The sequence below is a fragment of the Falco biarmicus genome, chromosome 4 (assembly GCF_023638135.1).
Source record: "Falco biarmicus isolate bFalBia1 chromosome 4, bFalBia1.pri, whole genome shotgun sequence".
NCBI classification, from domain to species: domain Eukaryota; kingdom Metazoa; phylum Chordata; class Aves; order Falconiformes; family Falconidae; genus Falco; species Falco biarmicus.
In genome coordinates this window covers 75,712,146-75,725,922 of record NC_079291.1, presented here as the reverse complement: position 1 = coordinate 75,725,922, position 13,777 = coordinate 75,712,146, and positions in this window count along the sequence as shown.

Below are 13,777 nucleotides of genomic sequence, written 5' to 3'. Positions count from 1 at the left end.
CCAGGTACCAAACAGCATTATGTCATGAAATACATATAAAAGACTATAAATACCGTGACATTATCAAGGTAAAATGCCAGAGACCATTACATCGTTATGGCTTTTTGCTGGACTAAAATCAGTTTCCATTAGAGGCACAGGTGGCTGCGGTGCCTCTCCATCCCCTCACACTTACAGAGAGCTGTTCCTGCATTCTGAGCTACAAGTATGGAATAAAATCTCACTTTCATATTTAAAAGAACTAGTACATTAGGTCAAAAATTTGACCTATCTCCTCTAAGTCATAGCACAGTATCAAGCACACTCTGAAGCACGTTAAAAGTCCAAGCAAACCCACAGCTATTTAATGGTAGCCAACTCGGAAACAGTTAAAATGATGGGTGAGGTAGGCAATGAGGTGTTTGAGGAAACTTTGTAGCACCTGTTAGCAAGTAATAGGTCTTGCTGCTGTGAGCATCCTTCTGGAAAAGGTGCTGCTGGGTAGGACTCTCAAGGAACAAGGGAGGTGCTCCAGGAGAGCAGCAGGAGAAAGGACGGCAAAAGGCGGTCTAGCAGGAGGCAGCACAGCAGCTGGTGGAAAAACACAGGTTGTTTTCAGGCTTTTGAGAGGAGATAATAACAGGGGAGGCAGGAAAGATAATGATATCTGAAAAAAAAGAGAGAAACGCGAGCAGCGAGGTTTTGTTTAAACTGAGGTGGCATTTGCTAGCACTGCCAGGGCTGTAGGGATCTCGCCTGCATTTCTCACTGAGCAAATTTCCTCTAACTGAATAAGAACAAGGCAGCAACACTTCTGTAAAAATACTTCTTTGTAAGTACTTCTTTAAAAGTGCTTCTTACACTATAGTTGTTTGGGTTTTTTTTTTGTCTCTCCATTTTGCAGCATTCCACTTAGAAACTCAAAAATAATATGACACTTGTTTGTCCTTTTCCGTTGAGAAGCTGTGGAGGGTTTTAAAGGCATCTCCTGGCGGATGCTGCCCCAGCCGCACAGCAGCAATGCGCTGTGCTGTGCTGTGCTGTGCGTGGTCCCCCCGCCAGCCCTGCGGAGCCATGCCACCCTCCCCACTGCTTACACCCAGCACCCTGCCAAGCAAAACCACTGCAGCTTTTTGCACTGGGTCTCTCCACACGGACGTTTTCAGGACTTTATCATTTCCTTGTTCTGTTCACAGCAAAATCATTTTTTCACTCGGTCCTCAGTCCTGAGGATGTTTTCTTGCAGAGCTGCCAAGCATGGAGCCTGTGGGGCCAGCTCAGTGATGAGGTTTTGCAGGGGGCACGCACTGGTTGAGGTGTTTGCTCTGGTTTTCCTTCACGCAGAGCTGTTGCAATTGCTCTTCACAGGACACCCGGCAGGCACTTTTGAGGAAGAAAAACATAGGACACACCACAGCCCAGCAAAACCCATCTCAGCTAACAGTACTGTGGCTCCAGCTCTTGCCATTTGGGTCATGTTTTGCTGCCTGGTTTTACTCTTGTCGAGCTTCTGTTCGCAATAGCTACGTCTGCTGGACTTTCAGAAGTGCCCAGTAAAGGCTGAATTTGCAAAACTTGCAGCTTGTAGGTGGTGGCTTGTGGTGCTGCCCCAGCTTGGTAAAGCAGTTCCGTGGGATATATATTAAGCATGTGTTCAAGCCCATATGCTGAAATGTTTTGCCAGAGCTAAGAATGGATCTGAAGCTGTTGGGAACTTTACGCATTCTTAGGCAATTCCCTGCACTGAGCCTAAACTGGGTTAGTTCACAGCCTGCTCCACCTGGGAGCAAGGCTCAGATCCTGCTGGGATAAAGGGGACAAGGAATCCTGCAAAGTCTCTTCTTCTTCACACAAAATGTGAAGCATTAAAAAAATGCTCAAGAAAGATCACTGATCTTTACATTGAGATTTCCAGTTTGCCTAACAATTTTGGGGTATAGTAGGTGAAGAGAAATTCCACAGCAGCAGCACATCACACCACTGCTGTCCATGTGTCCGCCCTCTCCCAGAGAGCTGGGCTGTCTCATGGGACTGCCTCTGCCCTGATGCTTCGCACCAGCTACTGTGCCTCATGGCACGGTGCGGTGTGTGGGCAGCATCATGGCTGTGCTCGGCCAGCTCAGTCTGGGTTTGCACGTTCACGTTTGGCCGTGGAGCATGTTCCTGGCTCTCCCAGCAAGTGCTTCCCGAGCCAGCACAGAGAAGTTCTCAAGTTAAACCAGCCACCAGGCACTGGCACCAAGCATGAGAGCTAAAATCCAGCCTCCGAGGATGTCTGCCAGAGATTTCTGTTACTTCAAGATGCATCTAAAAGTTTCAGCCACTGAGCAAAGCTGTGGTCCGGAGGCACACTCAGGAGGCTCCTGTGTCTCCCAGCCCACAGCCTCCCCCTTGCCCTGAGGGCGTTGGAGGCATTTTGCACTCAGGAAGAAATCAGAAAGTTTTAAAACTTGCTCTTGGCTGTGCAAGTCCTGTGGCACCACTGCACCTCTTCCCTGTAAAGGTCAGCCTTTGTGGGGGTGTTTCTGCAGAACCTTGCCTCCTGCAGCAGCACACGGCAGGGAATGGAGTGAGCGTAGCTGGATGTTGTGACACTGTTTCCCTCTGGTTTAGGTTTCATGCCTTCCCAGTTTCACTGCTCTCACTTCTGCTCATGCATTAGGAGACAACCGAGCACAGCAATCTTCCTCACCACACTCCAGCTGTCTACAGCTTTCTGCTGGCTCCCTTTTTTGAAGGCCTTTACAGCCGCAGAAACACGCCTTCAGTGGCAGAATATGCAGAAGCTGAAGTGCCTTTTGCTAAAAGCTTTTTAGAACTGACCAGTGAAACCTCTTAGTGCTGGGTCATCGCACAGGCTTGAATGCACTCAGTTTAGTCCAAACCTCACAGTGCTGCTACAGGGAAAGGGAATTTTCACATTTACTGCAAGAAGAATAGGAAAAAGCTAGTAACCACATGCATAGAAAGGATTTTAGAGTCCCTAAATTGGAGAGTGAACCCATGCGCAGGCAGCAACATACATTTGCTGCCTGAAGTGGCTGGCACCCACGGCAGGAGACACAGCAACAAATCTGGAAAGAGTGACTCACTAGGGAAGCATGAGAAAAGAATATACACAAACATGAAGTCCATATGCTCTGTCCAGAGAAGACCCTTGTATTTGAAGGCCAGCCTGGAACGGCTGGGTTTCTTCCAAATTTGGTGTAGAACAACAGCTGCTCCATTTTGCTGTGAGGTGTAGCCTACTACCGCTGAAGTGTTCGTGCATGCCAGGTTCACTCCTGCACACAGGGCGGTTGGACAGCCAGAGCTGCTCAGGCACCCGCTCTTTTTCCAGTTGGGAATTTGTTGGAATTGGGTATGTTGGGGCACTTGTCTGGGGTTTCTGGACATCCAGAGCATGTTGGAAGAGCAGCTCCAGTGGGGTTGGTAGATATCGGGAAAACACAACCACTGTGCATGCGTAGAGCAACTCCACAGCAGGACCAAAGGAAATTTTGCAATCTGAACTAAAGAGGGACCTTGTGCAAGAGGCTGTGACTGCAAGCTGATGAAGAGAGGCACTTCACCAAATCCAGCTCGCCAAAGCTATGGAAAGGGGATTGCAAGCAATCTGGTTAACCTGCATGAGGAAGCTGGGACATCTCAAGGAGGGTCCAGTCGCTGATTGTACACAGGCTGCCCTCCGCTGCGGGAGCCAAGCGAGAGAGATCAACGTTAGGCGGCCTGGCAGGGAACAACACAGCAACAGGGTTGAAGCAAACCTACCGTCCTTTGCATTCACAACACCTTGCTTGGGCTGAGGGATAGGACCTTGAGATGTGCAAATGTGGTTACAGGGTTGTCTGCTCAGCCTCTAAGGATGCATTAACCTTAATATGGGTTAATGGACACATGGTATGTGGACAGGGTCTTAACTACAGAGGAAGCAGCACTGAAAATGTTAAGAAGGGACTGGAGTCTCTGACCACCCTTCGAGCAAAAAATAAAGGCTAAATTAATTATAAATGGAGTAACAAAACAGCAAAAGTGAAAGTATATAGAAGAGGGACAGAGGAGGGTGAAGCAATGAGCAGCTTTGGCCCTATAAACAGGAGATAAAAGTAGGGCAAAGAGATGTCATCAGAAGGCTATTTTCAAAATGTTGTGTCCAAAAAACCCTTGAAGTGCCGTTTGGGGGCAGAGCTGGCGAGCATTAAGCAGAGGCCCCCAGCGAGGGCCGTTCCCAAGGCTGAGAGCGCTGCCCGGGTGGGCAGTGGGCAGAGGAGCTGGGTCAGGTGGGGGAGCTGGGGCTGCTGCATGGGGTCCCTTGGCTAGGGGACTTCAGAGCTTTTGTCACTGCTCACGGTGATGGGAACTCTGATTTCTGTATCCAGAGAATACTGTGTACTGCTCTGGATACAGAGGCTTACTCAAGGCCTTCTGGTACGGGACACGTACTCTAATGGAAACAATTACAGGACTTTTGACTCCCCTCTCTCTGCAAAGCGTCCCTGTACAGAGCCACAAACCTGTCCCATTGCTTTTCAGATCTTGTCGCAGCACTTGCCTTTCCTTCATTGCCTACAAGACACGCAGACGGAGACGGCTGCTGTCAAGCTGCACGTGCTGACCAGGACCGAGTCCCTGCTGTCTCGTACTCCCTCTATACACAGGCTGTACCTGGTGGTCGATTTTGATGGGAAGCCCCTGAGATGGGACAAACCATCATCCTGTTCTGTGGCAGCAGTGTGCAGCGTGCCTCAGGTCCACTCCTGCAGCTCCAAGGACATAGATAAGTAGCATTTATTTTTTAAGTACACCATCTTCTATGGGAATATGAGCAGGACGGGGATGTGCAGCGCCAGAAATTGCATTCTCCTTCAGTAGTCCCCAGCAGGATTTTCTCAGAGCTGCTCTGTTGAGCAGAAACTTCCCGGAAGAGTTTCTCTGGGATGTTAACACTTTGCATCCTCTAAGTACAACTTACTTTCAGGCACAGGCACTGCACAAGAGCAGCACAACAGCGTTTTGTGGGCACACAGTGAATATCACTGGTTTGATTTGCATCCGAAGTGGTTACCTCTAAGGCTACATCTTCTGCTCCAGCACAGACCGGGATGAGATGCCAGTGAGCATCCCACCCAAAGAATGCTGCACCCACGGCCAGAGAAACTGAGGCATGTGTAGAAAAGGTGGAAACTTACTGTGATGTGAAGAAGAGGAGAGATGTGAGAGAGAAAGTGGTGGGAGAAAAGGGATTTCCTCCCCAAAGAGGTCAGTGTGTCCAAGAGGGAGAGCAGGAAAGCCCAGCACACCCATCAGCCCAGAGATGTCCTTGGAAGGCTGGAGAGTAGCTCAGGAGGTGACAGAGAGCTCTGGGGAGAGGGCAGGAACAAGCCAAAGCCCAAGGCAGAAATTTCAACTTTTAGAGTTGGGAGGTCCCAGAAAACAGCTGGAAGAGACCACATGAGCCCTTTTGGGAGGCCAGCGGTGCTCCCCAAAGGTGGCAGCACGATCTCCACTGTAAAACCTCAAGGATAATCCAGCAGTTTGTTGCTGGCCAGGCACGTGTTGCTTGTTCTACAGCCAGAGCCGCACAGACCTGGCTGCAGATTTGAGCTGTGGAGGGAAGAACGGGGTTTTCCCTCCCCGGTGCACACACCAAGGCATGATCCCAGGCTCAGCAGGGTCTGGACTTGTTCTCATTTAATGGCATTTTAACTGTGCCTCACTCTAATCTTTGGCCTTTTAGCCTCCAGATCCTTGGCCAGCTGACAAGAAGCTCCCAATAAGCTTTTAATTGTGTACGTAGCCTTGTTGCTGTGACGGCTGCTGGCAAATGATGGCCTTAATCCTGCGGTGGGGGTGGGAAGTGGGGTTAAAAAACCCTCTTGACAAACAAGCCAGGATTGTATTACAGCTTGTGTCACATCAGAGAAGCGAGAGCTGAGTCACTGCCAGGTACAGACAGTGACTGTGAGTCACCAGCATAACCCAGCTCATCAATAACCCCGCTGCTCCGCTGCCCAGCGCCCAGGCCAGTGCTCCCCTGCAGTGCCTGTGCTGCTTCGATGACTTTTGCAGATGCCCCCGCAGCCCCAGCCGCCTCGCTGCCCTGCTCTGGCACCTGCCCTTGCAGCTTGCTTCGGCTCACCCCTCTGCCCCTCGCCGAGGAGACCCTGGGCAGAGCTTTGCCCTGGCATCAGGCAGGGCCACAGGCTTGCTGCGAGGGCAGCTCTGTTCCTCCCAAGCCAGCCGTCTCTTGCAGAAGCTGTGGAGGCTTCACCGCACGCGCAGCGGGTGCAGAGGGCACGGAGCGCTCAGCTGCCAGAGGGCAGTGCTGGAAACCAGCGCATGGCTGTGTATCCACGGTGTGACAAGGGGAGGAACTGGGGATCTGTGAAAGCATCCCAGACTCAAGGCTGAACTACATGTGGCCACAGGTTGGGAGAAGTAATTCTGCCCCTCTGTTCTGCTCTGGTGAGACCCCCCCTGCAGCGCTGCTTCCAGCTCTGGGGTACCCAGAGAGACATGGGACCTGCTGGAGTGGGTCCAGAGGAGGCCCTGGAGATGATGAGAGGGAGGAAGCACTTCTCCTGTACAGACAGGCTGAGAGAGCTGGGGTTGCTCAGCCTGGAGAAAAGGAGAAAAGGCTCCAGGACGACCTCACAGCAGCTTCCAATACTTAAAGGGGCTTATAGGAAAGACGGGGCCAGACTTTTTAGTAAGGTCTGTAGCAACAAGGACAAAGGGCAATGGTTTTAAACTAAAAGAGGGTCGATTCACACTAGATACAAGGAAGAAAATTTCTACGCTGAGGGTGGTGAGACACTGGCACAGGCTGCCCAGGGAGGTGGTGGATGCCCCATCCCTGGACACATCCAGGGTCAGGCTGGACGGGGCTCTGGGCAGCCTGATCCAGTGCAAGGTGTCCCTGCTCGCTGCAGCGGGGGTTAGACTGGATGGCCTTTAGCAGTCCCTTCCAACCCAAACCGCTCTGTGATTCTGTGCTTCTAAATCCATGCAGAAATGTAAACCGGCATCTTTCCTCTAAAACCCCCAAGGCCTGAGCTCTCACGCGGGTGAGGGATGTTTTCTCTTCTTTGGTTCATCGCCCCAGCTGCAGTGTGCATCTCCTCCCCAGCTGACCAGAGGAGGCTGTGAGGACATGTGGCCATGGGGCTCCCTCGGCTTTGGAGCTAGCACCTTGCCACTGAATAAATGGAATTTTTTTGACTTGAGAACTTGTTAAAAGATCTACTTCCACTGACCAGGCTGGTGAAGGCAGAATGCACTGAGGCCAGTGTGTCTGAGGAGAGGATCTAGCTGGGGCTGCACTTTATGTTTCTGATTCTTGTTTTAATATGTTGATTTTTAATCAGTGACATCAGGCTCAGGAGAAAAATGTGCTTTCACCTGCATTAGGTACCTGACTAGCCACATGGTGCTGCCGCAGTGTGAGCAGCAGAAGCAGTGTGAGCAGTGGGCATCCTTCCCGCCGCAGCAGGAGCCTCTGCTCAGGTCAGCTTGACACAGCCATGAAGCTGCAACAGCACCAAATAAAACAGCATGCACTGAGCAAATACATCCATATCCACTGATCACAGCTGCTGCTGGGTGGCTGACAAGCTTCAGGGTGGCCTCGGTGGGAGAGCATCCCCAGAGCACTGCCCTGCCCTGCAGAGCATCCCTGATAACCCACCCGGCACTTCACAAACGTGCATTGAGACCTAATGGAAATGGCTGAAACTACATGCAGAGGAGGCTGGGTGGCCGGAGGGGGTTGTGCAGGGGAGAGGGCCACCATGAGAAGTCTCCCATGGGGAGAGCAGGTCAGATGGGGAAGAGCTTTGGTGTCTCCTGGTGGGTGGCCACTGGCCTGGAGCCCATTTGGTGATCTTGGGCCATTTCCTAATGGCAAGTGTCACAGCTGAACTGGTGGTTAGTGCTGCCTGTGCCACCAGGGAGCTCAGCAGGGAAGGCAGAGAGCTGTCTGCCAGCCGCAGAGCGCGGCCACACTGCCCAGGCCCTGTATTTAAGTGTAATGGGGACCTTTTCCTCCAGCACTGCCCAGTACCTGTGCTGGGAATAAAGGGACACTTTTCCTGTGGGCTGTCATGCTGGCATCTCCTGGAAGCTTTACAAAAAGCCCTTCTAAAGATAAACCAGGCAAAATGAAACAATAAACATCTTGAAAAAAATTATAGGAAAAGAAGGTTAATTTAACACAGAGTTAATAAAGGCAATGGATAATCTGCCAAGCAGCCAGGGGACAGACGTGGCATGAAGCTATCAAAGTCTTAGCATCATTCTTCTTTCCTAACTCATGTTCTGCAAGCATCACCCCATCTTCTGCCCTTGTCAGTGACATGGCACCTTTTATATCAAAGGTGCCCAAGCACTTCCCATTCTTCTGTGTGCAGAAATCACCTCAGTCCCGAAGACATCTGTGAACGTGGGAGGAGTATGGCAGCACGTGGTAATTAACATTATACAACAGCTCAGGACCAGAAGCGAAGGATAAACTTGGTGCTGGATTGAAAATAAGCTGGGCTGTGTAGGATGAACCAGCCATGCTGGAATTCAGCCACGAGCTCCTCAGCCCTAGGTGTGTAAGTGATCTGGCACTGTGGTTTTGACTTCATTTTAGGAAGTTGCAGTCCTGGCCTGGCAGCACCAGCTGATGCTGGACTGAGTGACTAGATCAGACGACAAATCCTCTGAGAGCAGCACCTTCTTAACATCTTCATAGCTCCAGGAAACCATGGAAGGGGGCCCAGCCTGCCAGACGGCTTTTTAGAAATTAGGAAACCAATCATAGTTTGAGAAAATCATATTAGTGCTGCTCTGCAGACACGGTCCGTTCACACACGTGAGTCACTCCTAGCAACCCAGAAACCTGCTCGCACCAGTGCAAACGTCACGCTTGCCCCAGCTGAGCTCCGGCTGATGGATTAGTGCCACAGCACCGAAATGGCTTCACAGCTGGTGCAATAAAGCAAAGATGTCAAACTTTGCAGCAAGCGCAGCATACTCCGAGCAGTCCAGGCTGGCATCTGTAGATGGGTGCTTGCTGAAGCCCTGTGAGGCAGATACTTTTGGTTTTGGGGCTAAGAAGTTCATTTATTCTTCCTCAGTAAGGGAGACACTGTAGTAAAGGGGAGCACAAAAGCAGGTGGGACCCAGGAGCCTTGCAGCCAACTGCACCACTGATCAGAGATGCTGCAGATGACGGGGACCTCAGCTCAGTTCCTGGCTCCTGCTGGGGTGGCTCAGGGCGGGTGCAGGGCACAGGCAGAACAAGCACCAGGAGCAGTTTGTTGATGGGAATGGGTCATCCTTCCCCAGAAGAGCTAGTCTGGGGACAGCCAGCATGGGAAGGAGCCAGACTCCCCCAAATCTAGAGATGTCATCATGAACAGCATTTGCTGTATTTTCTTCCATCACGGGGATTTCACCTACCAGCAGCCCTGCGCAGCAACGCAAACATGCTGCCAGCCCCGTTTGCAGCATGCGGAAAGTGTTTGTGATACTGAGCCCAGGACAGCGTCCGCACATGCGTGCAGTGCTGCGGGACACAGGGGTGGGAGCAAGGAGGTACCTGCAGCAGCAAGGCCCTGAATCCCCTTTCATCAGCATCCACCCCCCCTCATGTGGCAGGGGTTTCAAACACACTGAGAGCCCCGCCTCAGACTAACAGCTCTGCCTTCAGCAGCCTCAGCAGCACCAATGATGCTCTTCTGTTCCCCAAAGACTTTTCCTCCTGTTCCTCCACCACTGTCAAAGCTCTTTAGCTAAGGACAGTCCTGGCTGAGGCTGCCTCTCCTGCAGGGAGGGAAGGAGGCACTGGCCATGAAAGCTTTAAGCTCATTAACTTCCACTGGAACGGGTAATTAGGTTGATTTGTGCAGGAAGCACAGTGGGAGCAGTCTTTCTTCTTTAGGCACCACTGACAGAGAAGGGAGGATGCCCGTCTCCCCTCTGGTGCAGGATTAAAAGTATTGAGGAAGAAAGAGCATGCTGAATACCAGCTCTGCCGGGGAGATCTCTGGCAGGCTCCGCAGCCCTCTGCAATGTAGGAAGGGCCTGGAGAGAAGCACAAAATAAAGGGTTGGCTCTGGGTGGTCTCCAGGTCCACACTGGGACTGTAGGGAAGGAAGGAGGATGGTGGGACAAGCCTGGGACAGGCTGGCCTGCACCAGATCTCCTGCACAGACCAACCTGTGTGGAGATCTACCCAAGGCTTTTGATCCTAGCTCATAGCTCCATCAGCAAAGAAAAAAATCCAGTTGCTAAAGTCGCAACAGTGTGCCACAACAAAAAGCCTCACTCCCAGCATGGGCGGGCAGACAAGGGGGCTGCAGCATCCCTGCCCTCACTGGGGGTCCCACAGGACCTTGACCCTCTCCCTGTCCCTCCAGCCCTGGGCACGCCTGTGCCTGGCTGCCCACCGCACTGCCTGGCCCCACACGGCGCAGGCAGGTGGGACACCAGCATGGGGTGTCCTGCAGCACGGGTGGCACCAGGGCACGGGAATGGAGTGCCCCGCACCTGCCTCCTAACAGGCACCAAATGTTCTCTGAGCCTCCCCAGGTGGGACCAGACCCCGAACCCCATCCTCTGCTTTCCCCAAGCCTCCCGGGTGGGACCAGACCCCAAACCTTATTTTTCTTTCCAGGGAAGAATGTAAAATCAGTTAAACTAAAACTGATTATCACTAACAAAACCAGAGAGTGGAAATCTGGCACTGGTCTATGACTTTACTCCTAAGCCCCATATACTTGTGGGGTTTGAGGCAGATGAGTGTTTCCTACCCACACCTCCATCAAAACTTCTCTCCCGCTCATGCAAAAAACTCCTGTCAAAACTGTGGCTAGCACAGCAGAGGCATGGTGCTGTGGGAGCCCATCATGCAAGCGCCACGTGTTTTCCTCCGTGACATCGTCCTTGTCCCCACAGGATGCTCCTGGCACAGGCTGTTTTTTGCCCTGCACCAGGGGAGAACAATACAGGGCCCTGAGCTGTGCAGCAATGTTGTGGGACTTTTCTGGAAAGCTGTTAGCCAATGGCTGTGAAGGGAACATGGCGAGGTAATTGGTGAAGATGAGACTAATCTCATTTTTTTGTTGTGAAAGGGGTGTGAAGAAGAGAAAAGGAGATGTACTGGTAAATTACCATCAGGGCTGCTATAGTAACACGGTTTTAAAGATTGCCTAGTCAGCCTCCTTGGGGCTATAGAAAGCTCTTCAGATTGTTCTGTAGTTTTCCATTTTCTCCTGACGCAGGCTGGCCAGGGCTGCCTCGTGCTCTCTGACCGCGCTGTGATTTGTGGTCCTGCCTGTGCACCCACCACTGCCCTCACCCCAGAGCTGCCCACGCAGGGAGCTGCTGCCCGCAGGAAAGGTGCAGCAGAAGGAAGCGAACCAAGTCTCAGAGATGTTTGTTAACCTTTTTCCCTTCCAAGCTGCTGGATAGTTTCAGGGAAGTACCTTCACTCACTTATTTACTTCTTGTTTCACTCTTGTTTATTACCTCTACTCACTTATATCCCCGTACGGCATCAACTAAGAAGAGAGGGGTCTCAGACAAGCCAGCTGCTGAAACGCAGCCTCTCCACTCCAGCCAGTGGTGCTGTCACCAGTCCCAGGTGACATGCAGCCAGAGCATCCCCCAGCCAGCCCGACACCCTGACCTGAGCCCTGTGCGAGGCACTTTGCCCCTGCAGCTCCTGCTGACCTAGGTGTTCTTGCCTGCAGACAGTCCCCTACAAAAGGGCCAGGGCTGGCACAGAGTGAGAGATGAGTCAGAGGGAAGCTTTGCTTGCCATAGCTGTGTGGTTCCCTACGAGTCATTTCCCATCCCTAAAAAGCGGACAGTTTCCCTCCTCTTTTTAAAGGAAATCCCCAAACTTCTGAGAAGCGGTGCAATGGCCCTGGTGTGAAGTGCTATCAGATGCCTCAACTGAGACAATGGATATCATAAGAAAGAGTTATTTTCCTCCAATTTTGCATCAAGCTGCTGGAGCTTGCCTCTTATACATGAATGATTTACATTCCTAAGCAGTTGTCCAGCCCTCAACGCTGTAGAGCAGGCTGCTTTCCTCTGTGTACTTCAGAGCAAGCCTTGTTTTCAGCATAGTCAGATGCAATGCTTAAGTGTATTTGCTGGTTAAACAGGATTTAACAGGATTTCTGACTCCAGGGACTACTCACGAACTCCTGTCCTCCCCTAACGCTCTTGCATTTCATTCTTCTTCAACATTGGCTTGATATAAGTGGAGGCGTTTGTCTTTTACATCTTTGTTTCTTTGAAGTTTGCTGGGATGGAGAAATGCTAATGTTTAATTTCTGCAGGAGGGAGAATGTGTTAATAATGAAACCCCACAAAGGAACCCAGGATAATTTAGTAAAAACAAAAAGCTGATGTGAATTCTGCCACAAAAAATTGGAAATCAGTAGGTGTGCTGGCCTGCAGCTTCAAGCGTTTAAGAGTTTTCACTTATACACTGTAAACCCATAGAAATAATCAGTCTTTTTTTTCATTAAAATAGCACCTAAGCTGTAATTTTATTTCAGATGAGGCATGTTGTCTCTGTGCCAAAGAGCTTAGAGTCTTCTAGATGTGCCACAATATACGGAAACGAGCACGACAAGTAAGATTTGGCTCACAGCAAACAAGGGTGTATGGCTCCTCAGGAGCAGGCGAGCACCAGCACTTGTTACCCCCTGGTGACACACACGCGGCCCCAGCAGCTCCCATCAGCAGCACATGCCTTCCCAACATCCCGATGGAGCCGTCAAGCCCACCCTGCAAGTGGGGCCAGGAGAAGATGTGATTTGCCCATGGCCATTCCATTACCAAGAGAGGTGGGGATCAGCAGATGCGTCCTGCAAGTCTCACTCCACCTCCTCACCACTCCTCCCTGGGCCACGATCACACCTGTGGAGTCATCGGCTCCTCTCCGGAGCCAGGTCCAATCCACAGTGCTGATGGGCTGGGTTAGGGGCAAAATCATTCCTGCCCTGTCAAATAGTAGCTGAAAAACGTAGCTTGAAAGAATTCGGTAAAATAACTAAATACCTTTGCAGTAGTTGTTGCTCAGTGTGCTTCCTTCTGCCTTTGGCACAGGAGGGATTCACGCAGCCGTCGATGGGACCGCTTACCAGAGCGGGCGTCAAGCCACTCAGGGTCAATGTCAAACCCTCATTAGCTGAGAGGCTGTTGTAAGCATCAGTGAAGAGGCAAAAGACACAGGAAACTCTTCACTTCTTATTAAAAGATCAAGAGAAATATGGAGGTGTTATTTAAAAGTGGGTGTGCTGGAAGTAAACACCCCTGCAGCAGGTCCCTGCCTGCAGTTGTGCCCTGAGCACAGCCCAGACCCTCTTTGGGGGACATGCTCAGGAGACAAAAAGGATCTGCTGCGGTTCGAAGCCTGGGGAAGCAAGGAACCACAAAACGGGGAGAGCATGCCCATTTACTCCTCTCCTGGGGCACTGGTGTTATGTACTGTAATACACCAGAGGTAGATCTGCTGAATAAGAATATCGGCTGGTGTTTGTCAAAACCAGGTGACTCAGGCTTGCTCGTGCATGGCAAGCAACATTTGCATTAACGTTTGCAGCTTTGTTTCATCCACCCGAACACCGTGTCATCACTGGGGTGCTTAAGCACTGGCACGTTTCCAGGGAGCAGGGAGCAGGGAGCAGGTACCTTCCATGATGCTGGAAGAGAAGAGAAGAGAACAGGACAGGGCTGTTTGTCCCACTGGGTGTGAAACAACTCAGGGGTCCTGCAAGGAGCTAATGTAAGA